Genomic DNA, 19,700 nt, shown 5'->3' on the forward strand with positions numbered 1-19,700 from the left:
TCCTCCAAGACCCTGCTCAACAATTGCCTCCTCCCAGAAGCCTTCTCTGACCCCCATCCCACCCCATCTCCTGCTCAGGGCTGAATGAGTTTCGTTCCAACACTCTTTGCCATCACCCTCATGGCCTCGATGTCACTGCCTAGGTGTGGGTTCGTCTCCCCACTGCACCATGAGCTCCTTGACAGAGGGCATCCAGCACCCAGTGAATGCTCATTACGCAGGGTCAGATCATCAGTCCCAGTTTATAGGTGAGGAAAATGAGGCATAGGGAGGGGAAGCGACTCTCCCAAGGTCACAGAACTGGCAAGCGGTGCAGCCAGGGCTTGAACTCAGATGTCACTATTCCCAGTGGGCTGTTCTTTCCACTGCATCACAGCTTCAATTAGGAACCACTCTAGCAAGCATCTCATACACACATATACACACACATACTTCAACATGTATAGAAATGCACATGGGTATATCGAAACAGAGACACACACAGATGAACAGACACAAACAGCAGACTCCATAGGCGTGCCTGATACACATGAATGCTCATACATGTGTGTCAACTAATACATACAGATGAACACAAACATACACATCCACGCACATGTGCGTTTGTGCACATAACCCACACAGATACACAGACACACACTGAGTATGTCCAGGTGCACATACAGATATGTGCGGACACATAACTTCACGCACACCTACCCAGTCACGAATGCACAGACCAGCAGACATGTCCCTGGGCACACAAAGATGTACACACACATAGTCAGAGAGGCACGCATATAAAATCTCATTCTTAGTCACTCACTCCTGGGTCATCACAGGCACACACAGACACGGAGGTGCCCTCATGTACCACTCAGGAGCCTTCATGTCAACACAGAAGCACATGTGCATTCACACACACACGAGGATACATGCAAACTCACAGACCCGCACAAGAAGCAGTGCACACACACATGAGCCGGCATCCAGAGAAACACACACAGGCAGACACGCTTAGAGAACCGCCAGGTCAAAGGGAGCTGTCTGCTAGGGGCGGGGGCCTGTCTGAGGTACCTCGGGGCGCTCACATTTTTGCAGCTCAGGAAGGCAGCTGACATACCAGCCCGGCTGTGATGGTATTTTGCATAAATGCTAATGTATTAATTACCATGTACAGTACACAGAGCTGCCATTTAAAAGAAAAAGTTAAGACTTTTTAATTCAAAAGCCCCATGCGGGGTGGGGGTAGGGGGCCTGCCCCACGCAGTGGGTGGAAGCAGGCAGGGTAGCCGTGCCCACGCCCACTGTCCCAACACATGGGCCCCCGCCTGCAGCCTCCAGCCCAGGCTGCCCCCGGGGTCAGCCAGCCAGGACTCAGCCTTGGAGGCCCTGGTGCTCCCCACCCCCACCACCCCCCAGGACCACGGCACATCTGGAGCCGTGGGGTGGAGGAGGGGTAGGGAGAATCGGGGAGGACCCCTTAAGGAGGGGGCAGCGCTGGGGCAGGATTCAGAGCTGAGATGGACGGGTCAGCAGGTTCCTTTGCTCCACGCAATCCATTCTCTGCAAGGGAACCCGAGTAACCTTTTAAACCAGTGCATCAGATTATGTCATGCCCTGGCTTTAATCCTTTCAAAGGCTTCCCATGGCTCTCGGAGGAAAGTTCACACTCTTTAAGAGCCTGTAAAGCCCGATATGAGCTGGATCTCTCTTACCTCCCCAGGCCTCTGCTAGTCACATAGCCAGCTCATCCTCACATCTCCAGGCAGGTTGCTCTCATCCACCAGGCCTCTGCTCCCCCAGGACCTCTTTGGGGCCTCTGCCCTGACTGCCCCTGGCCACCCCATCCAAAGGAATCCCTCTCCCTATCCCTTATCCCCTCTGTGTAGTACATCTCATTAATGTAGCCTTCTTTTTTGAATTTTTTGACTTGATAACTATTCACGTCCCCCACTATAAAGGAGTTTTGGAAAGCCAGGATATTGCAGACCTAGTTTCATCACAATATCTCTCCTCCTTGGAAAGGGTCTGATACTTAGGGCAGGCTCAACTAAAAGTTTGTTAAAAGAGGGAATTCCCTGCTGGTCCAGTGGTTAAGATATGGGTTTTCACTGACACGGGCCCAGGTTCAATCTCTGGTTGGGGAACTAAGATCTCGTAAGTCATAAATAAATAAACAAGCACCCACCCAAAATGTTTGTTAAACAAGAGCACAAACTGGGATGAACAAGAGATGTCCTGTCTGCCCAGCTCCATTCCGGGTGCTAAACTCAGGACGGCCCTGGCTCCTCTACCTCCCACAGGGTGGCTCATGGTCCAGAGCAGGACACCGAAGCCCAGGGCAGAAGACATGTCCAGCATCACGCAGCATCTTAGAGACAAGTATCCTGGCCTCCAGAGTCCTCCAGCCATCCGGCAGAAGGAGCCTCAAAGGATGCCACTTAAACAGCAGCAAGGAGGGGCAACTCAGCCCTTTACCTTGCCCCTCACTTTCACATCCAGTCTTATACAGGCCTTGCAAGGGAAGCATCATTTCCCCAATTTCAGAAGGAATTAAGGTGCTGAGATATAGGTCAAGCATCCAACATCTTTCAGGTTGTCAGAGGAGGAGTCAGGATTTAAACCCATGTTGGCTGCCAAATCGAGGCTTCCTCTGCTGGACCACGAACCCGCTGTCCCCTCCAGACCCCCAGGGGTGCTTCTGGCAGCTGGAGCATAGCAACAATAGGCCCCATCCTCCCGGGAGGCAGGAGAGCCAAAGTGGTCCTGCCAGGCAGGTGAAGAGGGACCTGGGACCCAGCTGGCCCACTCCCCAGACACAGGGTAGACTCCTCCATCCACCCTCATCCCCACCCAGCTGCCAGCTCTCACCATTCTAGATGCTGCACCTCTCCCAAACCCAGGCCCCCCGCTCTTCTCCCCAGGCCGCCTGCACTGCCTGCCCTAACCCAGGCTGCATCACTAACCTCTCTCACCTACACTCTTGCAACAGCCTTTAGTCAGGATGCTTAGATCTGCCCTCGAGCCAGCCGCCAAAGTGATCCTCCCTAAGTTCAGATCATATTTCCCTTCCCAATGACTTCCCCTCTCCCCCCTTGCACCACTGAATCCCCCTGCACCACCGAATCCCCCTGCACCGCCCTGATGCTGTTAACCCACACTCCTTGAGTTCAAATCCTGGCTCTGCCACTTCCTAGTTGAGTGGCCTTGGACAAATCACCTAGCCTCTCTGTGCTTCAACCACCTAATCTAAAGTGGGAATAATAATAGTATCCCCCCTCCTAGGGTCATTATAAGGATGAAATGAGTTAAAATATGCACAGCACCAAAAATAGTGCCTGGCATCTGAAAAGCACTAGGTAAGAGTGTGCTGTTCTTTACAATTTTTGTGTGTGTGATTACTTGATTTGTGGCTTTTTCCTTTATGACATTATAAATTCTAGGAAGAGGGGGTTTGGACTGGGATGACCGCTCAGATGCTTCTTTGCCCACTTGCATCCCTCTCTGCCTGCGGTCTTTGTTCTGTTTTCCCCTGTTCTGGCTGGGTGTTGGCCCAGGAAAGAAGAGAAGGGCATGCCCCCGGCAGGAAATGCTGTCAGCATCAGCGTCTTGGGCCTGATGAAGATGACAGGCAGCAGCCAGAGACGACTGCTCCCCGCGGAGGGCCGGGTGGGGACGGTCCCCTTCAGAGCCCCAAGTTCCCCGGGGAACCCCCACAGGGCCAAAGCTCCTTTTGTCCAGAAGGTCAGGAGCAGCTGGCCAGCTGTGGGATAGTTCCGCTGCCCCGCTGCAGCCAGCGGCCCAGATGTGCGTGTTTGCACAGCCGAGTCCGGGCTCTGAGGGAGCCTTGTTGAGCAACATGAAAGGGGGCTTGTAAGGAGGCAGACGGCCTCCGCACCCGGGTCCGCCCGCCTCCAGGACAGCAACCAGGAATGCAACCCGCAGGAAGCCCTTCCTACCAGGCCTGCCAAGTGCCCTGCTCCCGCCCGAGGATCCGGGCCGCTGGCACGAGCAGTTTCAACTTGCCAGCTGCAGGCTGGATGTCTGGGTTCTGATCTGTCCTCAGTTTCCTCTTCTGCAAGATGGAGAGAGGCCCCAACCTCTCTTTCCAATGAGGAGCAAGGGAAGCTCACAGCCTTACGGGCAGAAGAGAAGAAAGACCAGAAAGAATGTTCACCTCCATGCACCTCAGTTTTTCCATCTGTAAATGGGGATGATAGTTACTGCTTCCTGGGGTTGTCCTAGGGACGAAATGCCAAAATGCCAAAACCGAGCATGTGCGGACACACAGGAGGTACTCAGCAGCTCTTTCTCTTTCTCTGTTCATCAGGCTCTAAAACAGGGCCTCTGAGGCTGCCTTCATTGAGGGTGGGGGCTTCCTCCTCACCCTGTTCCGAAAGAAAACCTGCTGCCGGAAACCCTCACCCAGGCATGGTGCCGTTTGGCTGGGCGGCCTGTGTGCTGGGCACAAGACTCCATTTCCAGGTAGAAGAGTCCCTGCCCCCAATACGGTCTCCGGGCAGAGCTGGGCTCCTACCTCGGTCTGCGTGGTCCAGGCACAGCCCATTCTTGGCCTCCTCCAGCCCTGGGCAGAGGAGGGGCTGTCCTGAGTAGAACTGGCCACTGGGCCACTCTAGTCTCTGGCACAGTCCGGCTCCGTATACCCCGTGTCTGGCATAATCAGCCCCTGGGCAGGGTAGCCCCGGGTCCAGTCAGCTCTCGGGCAGCCATGGTAGGCAGAGTCCTGGGCATGGATGAGCCCCAGACACAGGGGGTTCTCAAAGGGTCTCTGAGAACAGTCGTTTGGGCTCAGTTACTCCAAGGTCACCACCGGCCCCTGGACAGAGCTGGTTCCCGGGCATCGTTGGCCGACCAGGACACTGTCCATCCCGAGGCATGGTCAGCAGCCAGGCACTACACTCGGTCCCTTGGGCACAGTCAATCTTAGGACAAAGTAGACCCCTGACACCGTCCACTGAGTCCCCCACCCTTGATTAACATTCATAGACGCATCACCCCCTCTCTTGTGGCCCCAGTCCCTCCTCAAAGGACCTGGAGAACTGGGGACCACAGAAGGATCTGGAAGTACCCTCTGGGGTCCCCAGAGCCCTTGCATGGCCTGCTTCTTGGCAGGTGGAGGCGGCAGGGTCAGAGAAGAGTTGGGGGAGAGCTAGGCCTGGGAGAATGGGGAACTAGTGCTCCAGAGCAGAGCTGGCCTTCCATGGAGGCAGAGGGGTGCATTACAGTAGACATGGCCCGGCCTGGAGGCAGGAGTCCCCCCTTCTCATTACCCTGTTCCCCTGCTGTGTACGGAATGGATCACAGGTCTCCAGAAGCATGCAGGACTGCTACCGAACCTCCACGTGACGGTGGTAAGTGACGGCAACAAGTTTCTTCTAGTTCTAAGAATGTAAATTCCCTACCAGGTGGCAGTCCTGCTCGCTAACCAACATACTCGCAGCCTTAGGCGTGGCTCTAACAGGGAAGGAGGGGGTGGCTCGTCCCAGGGGACCGTCAGCTCCAGGACACGGCTGGTGGTGGATTTCTGATGTTTCCTGGGTCTGACCAGTCCTACAGCTCCATCACCACCCGGTGCAGCCAGGAATGAAGCAGCAAGCCCAGGGTGGCGGTCCAGCCCGCATGGAGGCCCTCTTCCCCAGGCCTGCCTGGTGCTCATCCCCTTCGGCCTGCGTTATTCTCCAAAGGGGGCATGGTTTCTGCAGGATGGTAATGCAATGTGGCATCCCATTAGCCGGCACCTGCCCTCACTGCCCACCTTCCTCCCCCCAGCCCCCACACACATCAATGTTTAATTGAATTTCCAGTGTCGAAGTGCAAGTCACATCTGTTTCAGGGTCTGGGGATGAGGTGAGCAATGCCCACCAAGTCCCCCATGATGGGGGGGGCCCCACCACACAAGCATCCTGTCGTCCCAGACCAGCCCCGCTGCCCAGGCACAGCTCTAGGATGGCACATTCAGATCCCCTAAGTCTGCATATTTTTTTAAAAACTGAGGATTTCCCTGGAGGTGCAGTGGATAAGAATCTGCCTGCCAATGCAGGGGCCACTCTCTGGCTGGGGAAGATTCCCCGGGCCGAGGAACAACTAAGTCTGTGCATCACAACTACTGAGCCTGCGCTCTAGAGCCAGTGAGCTGCAACTACTGAGCCCTTGAGCTGCAACTACTGAGCCCTCGAGTTGTAACTACTGAAGCCCATGCATCTAGAGCCTTTGCTCTGCAACAAGAGAAGCCACCTGAATGAGAAGCCTGTGTACAACTAGAGAGCAGTCCCTGCTTACTGCAACTAGAGAAAAGTCCATCCAAAGCAATGAAGACCCAGCATAACCAAAATAAATCAATAAAATTGAAGGAAAGTCTACTTGTAGGACAGAAAAGGACGGGGAGGGGGGAACACATGGCAAGAGGATTCCACAGGGACAGAAGGGGGAGGGAATTGAGGAGGGGTACCCTGGCAGAGCTGACCAAGGCAGGGCTCGTCAGCTGTGTCTTCCAGCTATAGACCCCCCAGGGTCCCAGGGCAGCCTCTCCAAGGTTAATAATTTACTTACACTTTCTTTCTCACTGGTGTCCCAACCAAAGCCATCCAACCGAGGAGTCCATGAGAAGAGCGTCCACAGGGAGTCAGAACCCTAATGCTGAAAGGGAAGTCAGCCTAGAGAGACAGACTTAAACTAGGTCAGTCCAGTTCAGACTGGTCCCAACTGGCTGCAACTCGACCTAACTGATTCAAGCTGGCTTGAATCAAACCACACCCGGTGGGGCCAGCACAGAATGTGTGGAGCTGGCCAGGACTGGATGAAGCTGAATCAAACTGGTTATGACCTGCTCAACCCACCTGGAGCCACTGGAAGGTCAACCAGTCAATACCTTTCCTTTGTGTTGGCCTTTGCTGGGTATGTCTTTACTTATCCCTTCCTCTTCAAGCTTTCTGGATCCTTTTGTTTACAGGATGTATTCTGTAAACCAGTTTTCAGTCCACATTGCATCACATTCTTAGGATATGTAACACCTATATTATCACTGCTGCTAAGGTGATTACATGGTTAAGTGCAAGGGCTATCAACTGCCTGGGTTCAGGTCCCCACATCTAGCTGTGAGATCTTCAGTAAGTTATCTAATCTTGCTTACTCTCATGTGTAAAAAAAAAAAAAAATCCGTTCATTACAGGACTTGCCTCATAGAGGGTAGTTTTGAAAATTGAAATTGTGTAGTGCATATATTAGCACTGTGCCTGATACCTAATAGCCACTTAATACATGTTATCCCTACACTATTATTATTCCTTGATTCTGACCTCATATAACACAGCCTCAGGTGATCAGGATTCGGACTCCCACACTACCTCTTCCTTAGGGTGTAAACTGGAATAATTCACATAACTTTCCTTATGCTTCAAAATCCTCAGCTGAAAATGAGGGTACTAATGCCTGCCCCAAGGGTTGTTTTGAGGGTTAAATAAAATGAACCACATAAAGCACTTAGCACCATGCCTGGAACATGGAAAACAGGACTCCATACATGTTAGCTATATTATATTAATGACTATACTGCAATAATGTTAACTCTGCATGAAATGTTTTATGGATATGAACTCAATCTCATGGCAACCCTAAGAGGCAGGTGCTATTATTATTTGCATTTTCAGGAGAGGAAACTGAGGCTCGGAACATATGACAGTGCCTGGTGATTTAGGAAACATTTTAGGAAGGAAAATAAATTATACATTTGTCAAGGTGGAGGGCAATGGGCAGAAGACAAGGCTTGGGAGGCTGGCAATGATTTAAAAGAAGTTGGGTTTTGAAGTCAGGTAAACCTGGACTCAAGTCTCCAGTTCAAACACTTTCTAGGCCTAGTTTCCTCGTATGTCAAATGGGAATAACAATCCTTATCTCATAGCATTGGGAGGATTAAGTGAGATTAAAATTATAGCTTGCACAAAGTAGGTGCCCCAAAAATGTAAGCTTCCTCTCTTTTCTTCTTCCTCAGGGACATTAGGCATTCAAAGTGGTATGCATCTACTATTCACAATAGCCAAGACATGGAGACAACCTAAATGTCCAATAATAGATAAATGGATAAAGATATGGTACATTCATGCAATGGAATACTACTCAGCTGTAAAAAGGAACTAAGTAATGCCATTTGCAGCAACACGAATGGACCTAGAGATTATCATCCTAAGTCAAAAAGAGAAAGACAAATACCATATCACTCATATGTGAAATCTAAAATATGCCACATATGAACCTATCTACGAAGCAGAAACAGACTTGCAGACATAGAGAACAGACTTGTGTCTGCCAAGGAGGAAAGGGATGGGAGAGGAATGGACTGAGACACTGGGGTTAGCAGGTGTAAACTGTTACATATAGAGTGGATAAACAACAAGGTCCTACTGTAGAGCACAGGGACCTCTATTCGATATCCCAGGATAAACCATAATGGGAAAGAATATTTAAAAATGTATACATGTGTATAACTGAATCTCTTTGCTGAACAGAGAGAAATTAACAACATTGTAAATCAATTACAATAAAAACTCTTCAAAATTTTTTTTAAAAAACACAAAGTGAAAAAAAAAAAAAAAAAAACCCACAAAGTGGCGTCCATCTGCACAGTGACATTTGCCTGGGATCGTCTTTAGAGGCCATCTGCCCGCATGTGCTGTCCATCTCTAGCGTGGTGTCTGTGCAGAGGTCACCCTCCCTCCCCTGCACACCGAACACCCGCCAGCAGAGTGACACGACTCCTCACTCTCCCATCGTCTTGCCCAGGTGTCTGCTGGAACCAAGCAGAGTCACGGGAGGAGCCATACAGATAGACGTGACAAGCTGCACCTCAGGTCAAACATCTCTGTTGAGTGAACACCAGTGAGGAAGGGGAGGGATGCCCGGGGTGGGTGGGGTGAGCGTCCTTGGAGGGATGCTACAATGTAGCTGGATCTGGGATGTTTGGCCCTGAGCCCAGGAGGGCCTCCTTGATCCCACGTCAGCAAAATCCTCCCCGCGACCACCTTGGGCTGAGTCCCTTCCAGGATGATCCTTCTCTCAGCTCTCCGCCTGGATGGATAGGGCAACAATATCCCTTGACCCCACTGATGATGATAATAATGATGAAAATGGTGACATCTGGCATTTATTTACAACACAATGTGCCAGACTTTTTATAAAATATACTATTACATCCTCAGATTCCGAGAGACCAGGACTCCTATCGTGATCTGACTAAAATCCACAGAGGATATGTAACCAACCAAGGAGACACAGCTGGTCAGTAAGGCAGCTAGAGATTTGAATCCACATTTCCTCACTCCGAAGGGGATATTTTCTATCTCCATCTTGATGGACCCAGAAGTTCCTTTTCTTACTCCCTTCCTCTGCAAAGATTAATGCACTCTGCATGGTAGACTGGGCCCCGGGGTGATACAAAGAATAAAACATGCTCAGTAACCTTAAGGAGCTCAAAGTTAATAATAAGAATCACCACCAGGTCTAACTGAGGAGGGATGGGCTTGACATGAGGCATTACATCGGTGATGGAATGGGCTTGGAGCCTACTGTGAATACGCAGCATGACGGCCTGTTAGTCGGGTTTGCTAGGCAGTGCTACAGTAACAGCAACCACGACAGCAGAAATGTCAGTGACTTAACACATGCGAGTTTATTTCGGCTCATGCAAAGTCCACTGTGGGCCCAGGAACTCTTCATGTCCACTCCCTCTCCACTAGTGACTCAGGGATCCAGGCTTCCTGTGTCCTATAGCAATACCATCTGGAACACATGGCTTCCAAGTCACCATGGCCAGGAAAAAGAAATGTCATTCGCTGGCTCGTAAATGTTTCATTCCAGAGTGTCACATATAACTTCAGCTCACAGACCCCTGGCCAGATCAGTCACATGGCCCTGCGTGGACACAGGAAGTTAGAAATACAGGCAGCACATGAATTCAGTAAGAAGCAAATGTCTCTGCCATGGAATGAAATTATTCATCCAGTTGAGCTGTACCATTAAAGGTCTAATATCCAACCAGAAGAAGCTGATGGTTCTATTCAGCAATGCCACATTCAAACTTTAATTAGACTGCTATTCTGCATCTTTAGGTGTATTTTCAGAGCCTTCCAGACACATGGGACTCCCAAAAAGAGAGGAGATCAAGTTGAAAAGGGAATTTGAAGTCTACACTGAGGAAGAGTTGAAAAGACGCCTGGTCTGGAAGAGGATAGGCCTCCAATCTCAAATTTCAGATTCTTGAAGGACTGTCATGGGACAAAAACTACTCTGTGGGTCTCCTTGGTGCAGAGCTCAGACCAAGGGAAGTTATATAGACAATTCCCAGAGGCACAGTCTGAGCAGAGCACTTTTGAAAAGACTGCCATAGGAGAGAGTGAATTCCCTGTTGCGGGAATATGCAAGCAGAGTCCAGAAAGCCATTTGATTTGGAGGCTTTGATTCTTCAGGTATCTGAAGAAGTTGAAATAAACATACAATAGTAGTCCTTACAAATAGAGTTCAGACAGCAAGGGTAGGGAGCACAGCTCATTCATACTCTAAGCTTGGCATCATAAGGCATCAGGAAGGATGCCAGCCCTCAGAACCCCTGTTAGTCAGGTTAGGCTAGGCTTCGCAACACTAACAGGAACAACAACAAAAAAGCAAAAGCTTCACAGCTTAACAAATACACATATGTTTCTCTGGGGCAGGGTGGACTGTCCAGAACCCTCCTCCCTGGGCTCCTCCAGTAAGAAGCTCTGCTGTCTGGGTGCCTCCCACTCTCAGGGACATTTATGAAGGACAACCAACGTGAAAACAAATAAAAGGAAATCACCCCATCAGAGCTATAAGTAATAATCAATAATTCAAAGCCTTGATAAAGTCTTGCTGGAGAGTGTTTCAGAGAGAAGGCACAGGCTGAGTTTCATGGTTAATTCAATGTCAATTAGCTGATTGCTAACTTCCCTCCAGCGAAATCGCATGCAGTGCAGGGCAGAGAAATCAAACGTGCTCTCGCTTTAACAAGCCTGGCGTTTCAATCATTCATCTCTGGCCGCAGGCTCAGAACCAATGCCAACAGACGTTCCTTCACAGCTTTATCAACCATTTCTGCATGTCACTATTTTCTCAGCTGCCCTTAATTGTCCCAGGACCATCTCTGGGAACCATGGAGACTTGAAATCCAAAATCAAGGGAATAGCTTTCTGCTTCCTGGAAGGTATGAAACTCAGCTCCTGAAACTCAGTTTCCCCCTGAAGATCTCTTCCTCCAAGGGGATACTTTCATCAGTCAAGGTGACTAAGCACGCAAGAGGAACGGCAAAGAGACTGGTACATAGGAGGTGCTCAATTCAGGTAGTTTCCTCTGCCCTCGCAAACCCTTAGATGGCTACCTTGCCCGTCTCCAAGCTGCTGTAGAAGCTATGCCTCCTTCAGCACCATGGCCAGAGTCTCTGCCCAGAGGCTAAAAATGGGAGGAGAGGATCAAGATGAGAAGATGCTGCAGGGCTCAGAGCTGGGGGGCGGGGAGGGGGTGGGGGGGCGCAGTGGGGAAATCAGTGTGAAGGAATCCTGGGGACCAATGAAGCCCACTGCTTTCCTTTGCATAGGAAGAAACAGGCCAGAGAGGGCAAAGGACTTTCCCCGGATCACAAAAATGCTGGATCTCCAAGCTCACAATCTCCACACCCGATTCTGTCCCACAGAAGGCGAGGACAGGATCCTGGGTCCCTTCTCTTTTCTAGGAACTCCCTACTGGTGTAGAGGGAGACACCACGAGAGACCTGCCCGGAGGAACAGATGGCTGCAGGAGGTCGAGGCTCTCCCTGGGGGTGCAGCCGTAGACCAGAACTCTTGGAAAGTGTCCTTTGCACATCTCTCCTCCTCACAGTTCTGAGTGGGGGCTTTAATGGATCGTTCACATGCCTAGCACTGCGCACAGCACTACGACGAGGGTAGGAAGAGGCTCCCTACACACACCCAGCACCTTCTCTTGGCAAGCTGACATCTCTCTCCCACAAGTGTGCAGCATGCTGTGATGGTTCATTTTCTGTGTCAACATGACTGGGCTAAGGGGTGCCTAGATAACTGGAAAAAAAACATTATTTCTAAGTATGTCTCCAGGAGCATTTCCAGAAGAGATCCACATGTGAATCAGTAGATGGAGTAAAGGGGATCACGCCCACCAATGTGGGTGGGCATCACTCAGCCCACCAAGGGCCTGAATAGAACAGGGAGGGCAGAGGAAGGATGAATGCCCTCCCTGTTTGAGCTGAGATGTCCATCTTCTGCTTCTCACACCTTCAGACCTAGACTGGCACTTATACCAATGGTTCTCCCGGTTCTCAGGCCTCCAGGTTTGAACTGGAAGTGTACCACTGGTTTTCTTGGGCTTCCAGCTTACAGATGGCAGATGGCAGAACTTCTCAACATCCATAATCATGTGAGCCAATCCCTCATAATAAACCTCTCTCTCTCTCTATATATATATATATATATATGTACACACACACACACACACACACAGAGATACATATATATATACACACTATTGTTCTGTTTCTCTTGAAGCCCTGACCAATAAACATACCCATACCTTGTGGACTGCCCCGGTCTGCAGTGACTACAGAATTTTGTCCTGTGCAAGAATGAGGATGTTGCTTCCATGACCATGACCCCCTCCCCTACTCCCCTTCCCTGGGGGTGAAGGAAGGCAACTCTCTCAAGTCTCCTCTGTCACAGGCCAACCTTGAAAACAGATGCTGTGCCCAGCAAGCTGACTTGTCCCTTCCTCATTAGAGATCTGTAAAGTGTTTGTTTTTGAAAGAAAAGGGACAAACTATAGTCTCTGGTCTCTGTTAGGCGGTGTAGCTTGACAGTGAAAACCGACAGTCACAGACATGTGGGTTTGAATCCCACCTCCACCACGTTCCAGCCATGAGATACTGAAAGAGCTATTTAACCTCTCAGAGCCCCAGTTTCTTCATTTATAAAATGAGCATAATGATAGTACCGAATTTATAAATAGTTGAGAGGATTAAATGAGACAGCTCATGCAAGTGCTTCACACGGTGCCAGGTAAAGAAAAACTGTTTCATAAATAGCAGCGGTCTTCCTTTAGTAAAAGTTTCTTTTGGAAAAATTCCAAGCCTCAAGGGCATCCCAGAAGTCTGTCCAGACAGAATGAGGCTCAATCTGAGGTCGTGTTCAGGGCCAGTCTGGGCCTGGGCTGGGGCTCACTGTGAGGTCAGAGTTCAGGCTCACTCTGAGCCTAATCAGAGCTCTCCCACTGACTCACAACACAGCCCTGTGTGAAAATCCCTTCCCTAGAAGCCTCAGCTTCCTTGCCTGTAAAATGGAACAATGAGGCCAGCCAGCATGCCCTCTGGAGGCAGCGCATTGCATGCGATGGAGGCACCATCGCATCATGCATGTGAAGGCTGGTGTCAACCTCAGAGACCAGTGTCACTCTCCAGTGTGACTTGCATCCCTCTGGACCTCAGGCCTACTGGGTGAGAGGTTTCTCTCCACGTTTCCCTATGCCCACGGTGGAGACCATTCCCAGGGATCAGAGGGAAGGACAGCCAGGCTGTGCTGCTCTTCCCAGGGGCGGGGAACAGAAAGCATGGGATTCACTACACACACATTGGCTGACTTCTCTGCACCATGCCAGCTTCCTGCATTCACTGCTCAATTTATTTGAGGAGACTCAGATGAGCCAGATCTGGGTTCAGCAGACCTGCCCAGACCAACAGGCTGAGCCCTTTCTCACTGTCTCGCTCATACACTCTGCACCTCACTTGGTTTCTCTTTGTCTGTCTGTCTCTGCCAGACGGCTTGCTCCTCCGTGTCTTTGTCTCCCTGGGTTGTTCATTCCCCATCTGATCCCCTGCCTCAGATTCAGTTGCTGCCCTGCTCAGTCCTGCTCTGTGCCCTGGGAGGCTGACCCCTGAGGACTGCATGCCTGAGGTGATCCTGGTTGGGTTTAGCCTGCAGGAGGCATGAGAAGAGATGGGAGGGTGGGAGGGGAGAGCAGTCAGGATTCCTTCCCCACAACCCCTCTCCTGGGCCACATCTTTGAAAAAGGCTGTGTTTCTCCACAATTATAGCATGCACGAGGCATCTGGTCCTTCCTGGCACCAGCCCTGGCTTTCTAAACTCCAGCCCTGCCTTGCAAGTAGCCTGTCCATACCATTGCAGTCTCTATATGTAAAGCATTTGAGGTGTGGTAAAGAATCCGCCTACCAATGCAGGAGCTGCAAGAGATGCAGGTTTGATCCCTGCGTCAGGAAGATCCCCTTGAGAAGTAAATGGCAACCCATTCCAGTATTCTGGCCTTGGATTCCAGAATTCACGATTTCCAGAATTCCATAGACAGAGGAGCCTGGTGGGCTACAGTCCATGGGGGGTCACAAAGAGTCCAACACAACTAAGCGACTAAGCATGTGTGCATACACGTGCACGCACACACACACACACACACACACACACACACACAGAGTGTCCTGCCAGGACCCTAAGTGAACACTTCTCAACCTACTCAACCAAAGGATGCTCTTTGGCATCCTCAGTATCTCTTAGTGTCTCTCCCCTGCAAGTTCTCCTGAACCCAGGGTAGGAAGCACTGAGACTGCTTCAGTCTCCTAGTAGAGAGATGCCCGCCCCCCCAAGATGCTAGGGTGGGGAAGGGGTTCCTGTTATAGACAGAGGAAGCCAAAAGACCCTCGCATCTTCCTCATAGGCCAGAGAGAAAAGGGCAGCTTATAACTCTGGAGGGTAATCAGCACCCCTTTGCCACAAAGCAGCTAAAACATTTGATAACCTCCACTTCCTGCTTTATAGCATAAAGAAATTCACTCTTCTTCCCAAGCTGTTAGAGGAGCTGGTGGGCTGAGGGATGCGATGTGGTCTGTAAACCTCAACCATGACACGGAGGTGGGAAATTATTACTGAGTTCCTGCCTCCAAGTTGCAAGGCAGGTGGGGGGAAGGGTAGCAGGCCTACAGAAGAGCCAACATCTGATGTCTAGGGCTGCCCCCTGCCCCACAGACAGGGAAGCGCCACTGCTTTCTGAAGAACATCAGTATCCCAAATGATACTGACATTGAGGGTGCAGCAGGAACCTGGCTGAAACTGGGAATGAGGCTGTGACTGAAATTTGGGCTGGGGTTAGATTTAGGATGGGGATTTAGGATTTAGATTGAGGCTGGGGTTGATGGTAAAGTTGGGGTGGCTGTCTGGTATGGAGGTTAGGCTCAGAGTTGGATCTATGCTCAAGTTGGAGCTAAGATTGAAGCTGATTTCAAGATGGATGTAGGGTTGAGGTTAAGAATGTAGTTGGGGCTATGATGGGCTAGAGTTGAGGTTAAGGTTAGGGCTAAGGAGGGAGTTGAGGTTGGGGCTGAAATCAGCATTGGAGATGGGTTAGAGGTTAAGGTCAAAGTTGAGGTCTGATTGGGGTCTGGGGTTGAAGACTGAAATCAGGCTGAGGCTGAGTCTGCCCTGAGTTGAGGTTTGGGCTTGAGGTTCCGGAATCCTACCTGCCTGCAGAGACCCCCACAGAGATTTGGGAGCCTCACTGACCTACTCTGTAGAGGTGTTGATATAGTGACATCTCCTCCTTTTTCCCCCTGGGCTGGCTACTTTATTCATTCATTTATTATTTCACTCAACCATTCAGTTAAAAATATACTGTTCATCTACTATGTGCTGAGCACTATACCGGATGTTGGAAATGTACTGTAAGCCAAGCAGATGCGGCTGCTACTTCCATTGAACTTGTGTTTTTAAAGGGACGAAAGGGCTTCCAGTGGTTAAGAATCTGCCTTGCAATGCAAGGGACACCAGTTCAATCCTCGGCCAGGGAAGATCTCACATGCTGCGGAGCAACTAAAACCATGCCGCAACTACTGAGCCTGAGTTCTACAGCCCTCAAGCAGCAACTACTGACGTCCATGCACCCTGGAGCCTACACTCCACAAGAGAAGCCACTGCAATGATAGTAAGCCCATGCACCACAATGAAAAGAAGCCCTCGATTGCCACAACTAGAGAAAGCCTGCATGAAGCAGCAAAGGACCAGCACAACCATAAATAAATACGTGGTGCTCAGTTCTGTCTGACTCTTTGGACCCATGGACTGTAGCCTGCCAGGCTCCTCTGTCCATGGAATCTTCCAGGCAAGTACACTGGAGTGGGTTGCCATTTCCTCCTCCAGAAACTCTTCCCAAACCAGGGATCTTGAACCTGTGTCTCACGTCTCCTGCATTGGCAGGTAGGTTCTTTACCCCTAGCGCCACCTGGGAAGCCCATAAATAAATAAAATAATTTTTAAAAGGAGAGGAAAGACAACAACCCAGCAGTCACAGAAATTAAAGCAATGGAGTGCAAAAGACTGTGAATGAAAGGCCCAGGGAGCCATGGGACAGCACAACAGATGAAGGGTCACGGAAGGCCGCTGGAGGTGACGAAAGCTCCCAAAGTGGTTCAAAGTTCATACGAGGGAAACAGATGACAGAAGGACAGACTCCTGCTAGTCATGGAGGAATGCTTCCTGGAAGTGGTGGCATTGTGCTAAATTCTTCATAAGCCCCTCCATCCATGAAGCTGGGAGGCAGCAGGTTCAATGGCTTTGGAGTCGGATAAACCTGGTCCCTAACCAGACCATCAAGGTACAAACCAGCTGAGCTGTGTACCTTGTACAAGTAACTTACCCTCTCCAAGCATTTATCCCATTCTTTAAGATGGAGATAGTAATTCCTACTTTGCAGGGCATATATGAGGATTTAACATGATGTGTATAGGGAATTCTCTGATGATCCACTGGTTAAGAATCCACCTTGCAATGCAAGGGATGCATATTCAACCTCTGGTTGGGGAACTAAGATCCCACCTGCCTCGGAGCAGCGAAGCCCACACACCACAACTACTAAGCGCATGTGCCTCAACTAAAGAGTCCATGCAATGCAATGAAAGATCCTACATGCCACTAAGAGCCAACGTAGTCAAATAAACAAACACTACAAAAAAAAAGTGCTATATATAAAGATCCTGGCATACATAAAGTGCTCAATTCATGTTAACACCTTACCCTTTTCCAGGGCAAGGGGAAGAACAGGAGCTTGCCACCAACAGCCGACACTCCACAGGCGACAACTCAGGGTCCAGATCTTCAGGCTCGAGCTGTCACCCCTTCAGGCCCAGGCATGATTTTTCCCTGGAGTTCACACTCCCCAGAGTGCAGGCATGATTTACACAGCCATCGGGACAACTCCAAATTGGACTAAAACCTAATGACTGGAAACGAGACGAGTAATGAAATTCTACGCAGAAAATTTACAGGGGAGATTTATTAGGTGGGTTTTATTTACGATGCTGAGCACTTAGGGCTCTGGGGTGGGGTGTGGCATTGGACAAATAAATCCAGTCCACACACTCCCAACCCAGACATCACCTGCCCTGGCACTACCCCCATGCACTGGTCCTGGCCTCGAGATGGGTAGGAGACCCCGGCAGCACCCCTCGGGCCCACTGAACTCACACAGCGCACCCCCAGCATGCTGTGCCTTCCTTCGCTACCTCATTCCTGTACCACCAGGCTCTCCAGGCCCTGCAGCCCTCACTCTCTTCGGGGAGACAGCTGCATTGCTCTTGAGCAGGCTCTGCCTGGAGGCCAGACTTCAGGAACACACAGGGCAGAGGCTGGAAAGCAGGAGCATCAGGAATGGCTGGTCCAGTGGTTAGCATCTAACGAATCTGACCTTGGAAGAAGTATTCCCTGAGGCAGAAAGGACAGCAGAAACCCAGAGAAGGAGGGTGCCATTCCAGACCAGCAGTGCCCCTCAGGCAGGACGTACGATCAGAATAGGTGAGGAGTCTGATAGGAGTCTGGAAGGGAAACTGAGGCAATTCTGTGCTGCACTGGGGTCTACAAGAAGCCAAGGACCCAGACAAGGGCTGCGAGACTGTTTTGCATGGTAGAGTGTGAAACCCTTCCCTGTTTCTCCTGCAACAGCTGTTCCTCTCCCAGGATGGAGGGATTTATAGGGAATTCTCTGTTGGTCCAGTGGTTAGGACTCCACACTTTCATTGCCAAGGATCCCAGCTCCATCCCTGGCCAGGAAACTAAGATCCCCGCAAGCAAGCGGCCAAAAAATATGTGCATATATTTACAGAATATAAATACAGAATACCCACCCTCCCTACTCAGCCATAAAAAAGAATGAAATTTTGCCATTTGCAGCAACATGGATGGACTTGGAGGGTATTATGCTAAATGAAATAAACCAGACAGAGAGAAACAAATCCTGTATGGCATCACTTATATGGGGAATCTAAAATATAAAACAAGCGAGTGAATATAACAAAAAAGAAACAGACTTAGATACAGAGAACAAACTTGTGGTTACCAGTGGGGAGAGGGAAGGAGGAAGGGGTATGACAGGGGTCAGGGATTAAAAGGAAGAAACTGTTATGTGTAACATAAGCTACGAGGATACAGTGTACAACACAGGGAATGTAACCAGTATTTTATAATAACTATAAATGGAGCATAACTTTCAAAAGTTGTGAATCATTACATTGTACACCTATAACTCACATAATATTATACATCAACTATAATTCAATAACTTAAAAAGAGAAAAAATATAGGGGCTTCTCTGATGGTCCAGTGACTAAGACTGCACTCCCAGTGCAAGGGACCCAGGTTTCATCCCTGGCCAGGGAACAATATCCCTCATGATGAAACTAAGACCTGGCCCAGCCAAACAAATAAATAAATAAAAATAAATATTTAAGCGAAAATAAAAGATAGAAAAAACATATACAATGTCTACTCATTGGATGGCTGTGAAGATGAAATGAATTGAATTTGTAAAGCTCTTCACACTGACCAAACAAAATTATAAGCACACAGTACCTAGCGGCTCAGACGGTAAAGAATCTGCCTGCAGTGGAGGAGATGTGGGTTCCATCCCTGGGTCGGGAAGATCCCCTGGAGGAAAGCATGGCAACCCACTCCTGTATTCTTGCCTGGAGAATCCCATGCACAGAGGAGCCCAGGAAGAACACTCCATGGGGTTGCAAAGAGTTGGGCTGAGCGACTAATGCTTCACTCACTTCAAAGGTTAGCCATTATTATTCCTGCTTTTATTTATTGTTATTGAAAATTAACAGGCAAAGGGGAAGAGTAAAGAATTCCGAGGAGCAGGCTGGGCAGCAGTTAAAGGCAGAGTGCAGGCACATTCAAGTTCAGAACAGAGCCTTCCATACCCATCTTATTAAGGAGAGCTTAATAAATGCCTAACAACTGGCTCTAGGGGTGGGGGACCCTGATCTGCAGTATCGGCTGATTTCCCATCTCGTTTCAAACTACCAATGTGATGCCACTGAATGAGATGTTGAAAGAGAAACACCAGCAGGCCCATAGAAGTGACCTCCAGCCTGCAGGTTGGCTCAGAGGACATACCCCACCCTGACCCCTGAGAGGGCTGGCTCTATCTGGGCTCTGGAAGGGAAAAGGTTAGGCATAGGGGTGGCGGGCATGAAGAGACCAGCTCAGATGTGGCCTGCGGTTCATGTGTTCCTAGGAATCTTGGGAGCAAATGTCTGTCTCTCTCTCTCTCTCACACACACACATACACTCACACTCACAAACACACACTCAACGTACCCCTGAATCCTCAGCCCTGAGTCCCAGGGCCACTTG

Source organism: Muntiacus reevesi, chromosome 1 (assembly GCF_963930625.1).
Source record: "Muntiacus reevesi chromosome 1, mMunRee1.1, whole genome shotgun sequence".
Lineage (NCBI taxonomy): Eukaryota > Metazoa > Chordata > Mammalia > Artiodactyla > Cervidae > Muntiacus > Muntiacus reevesi.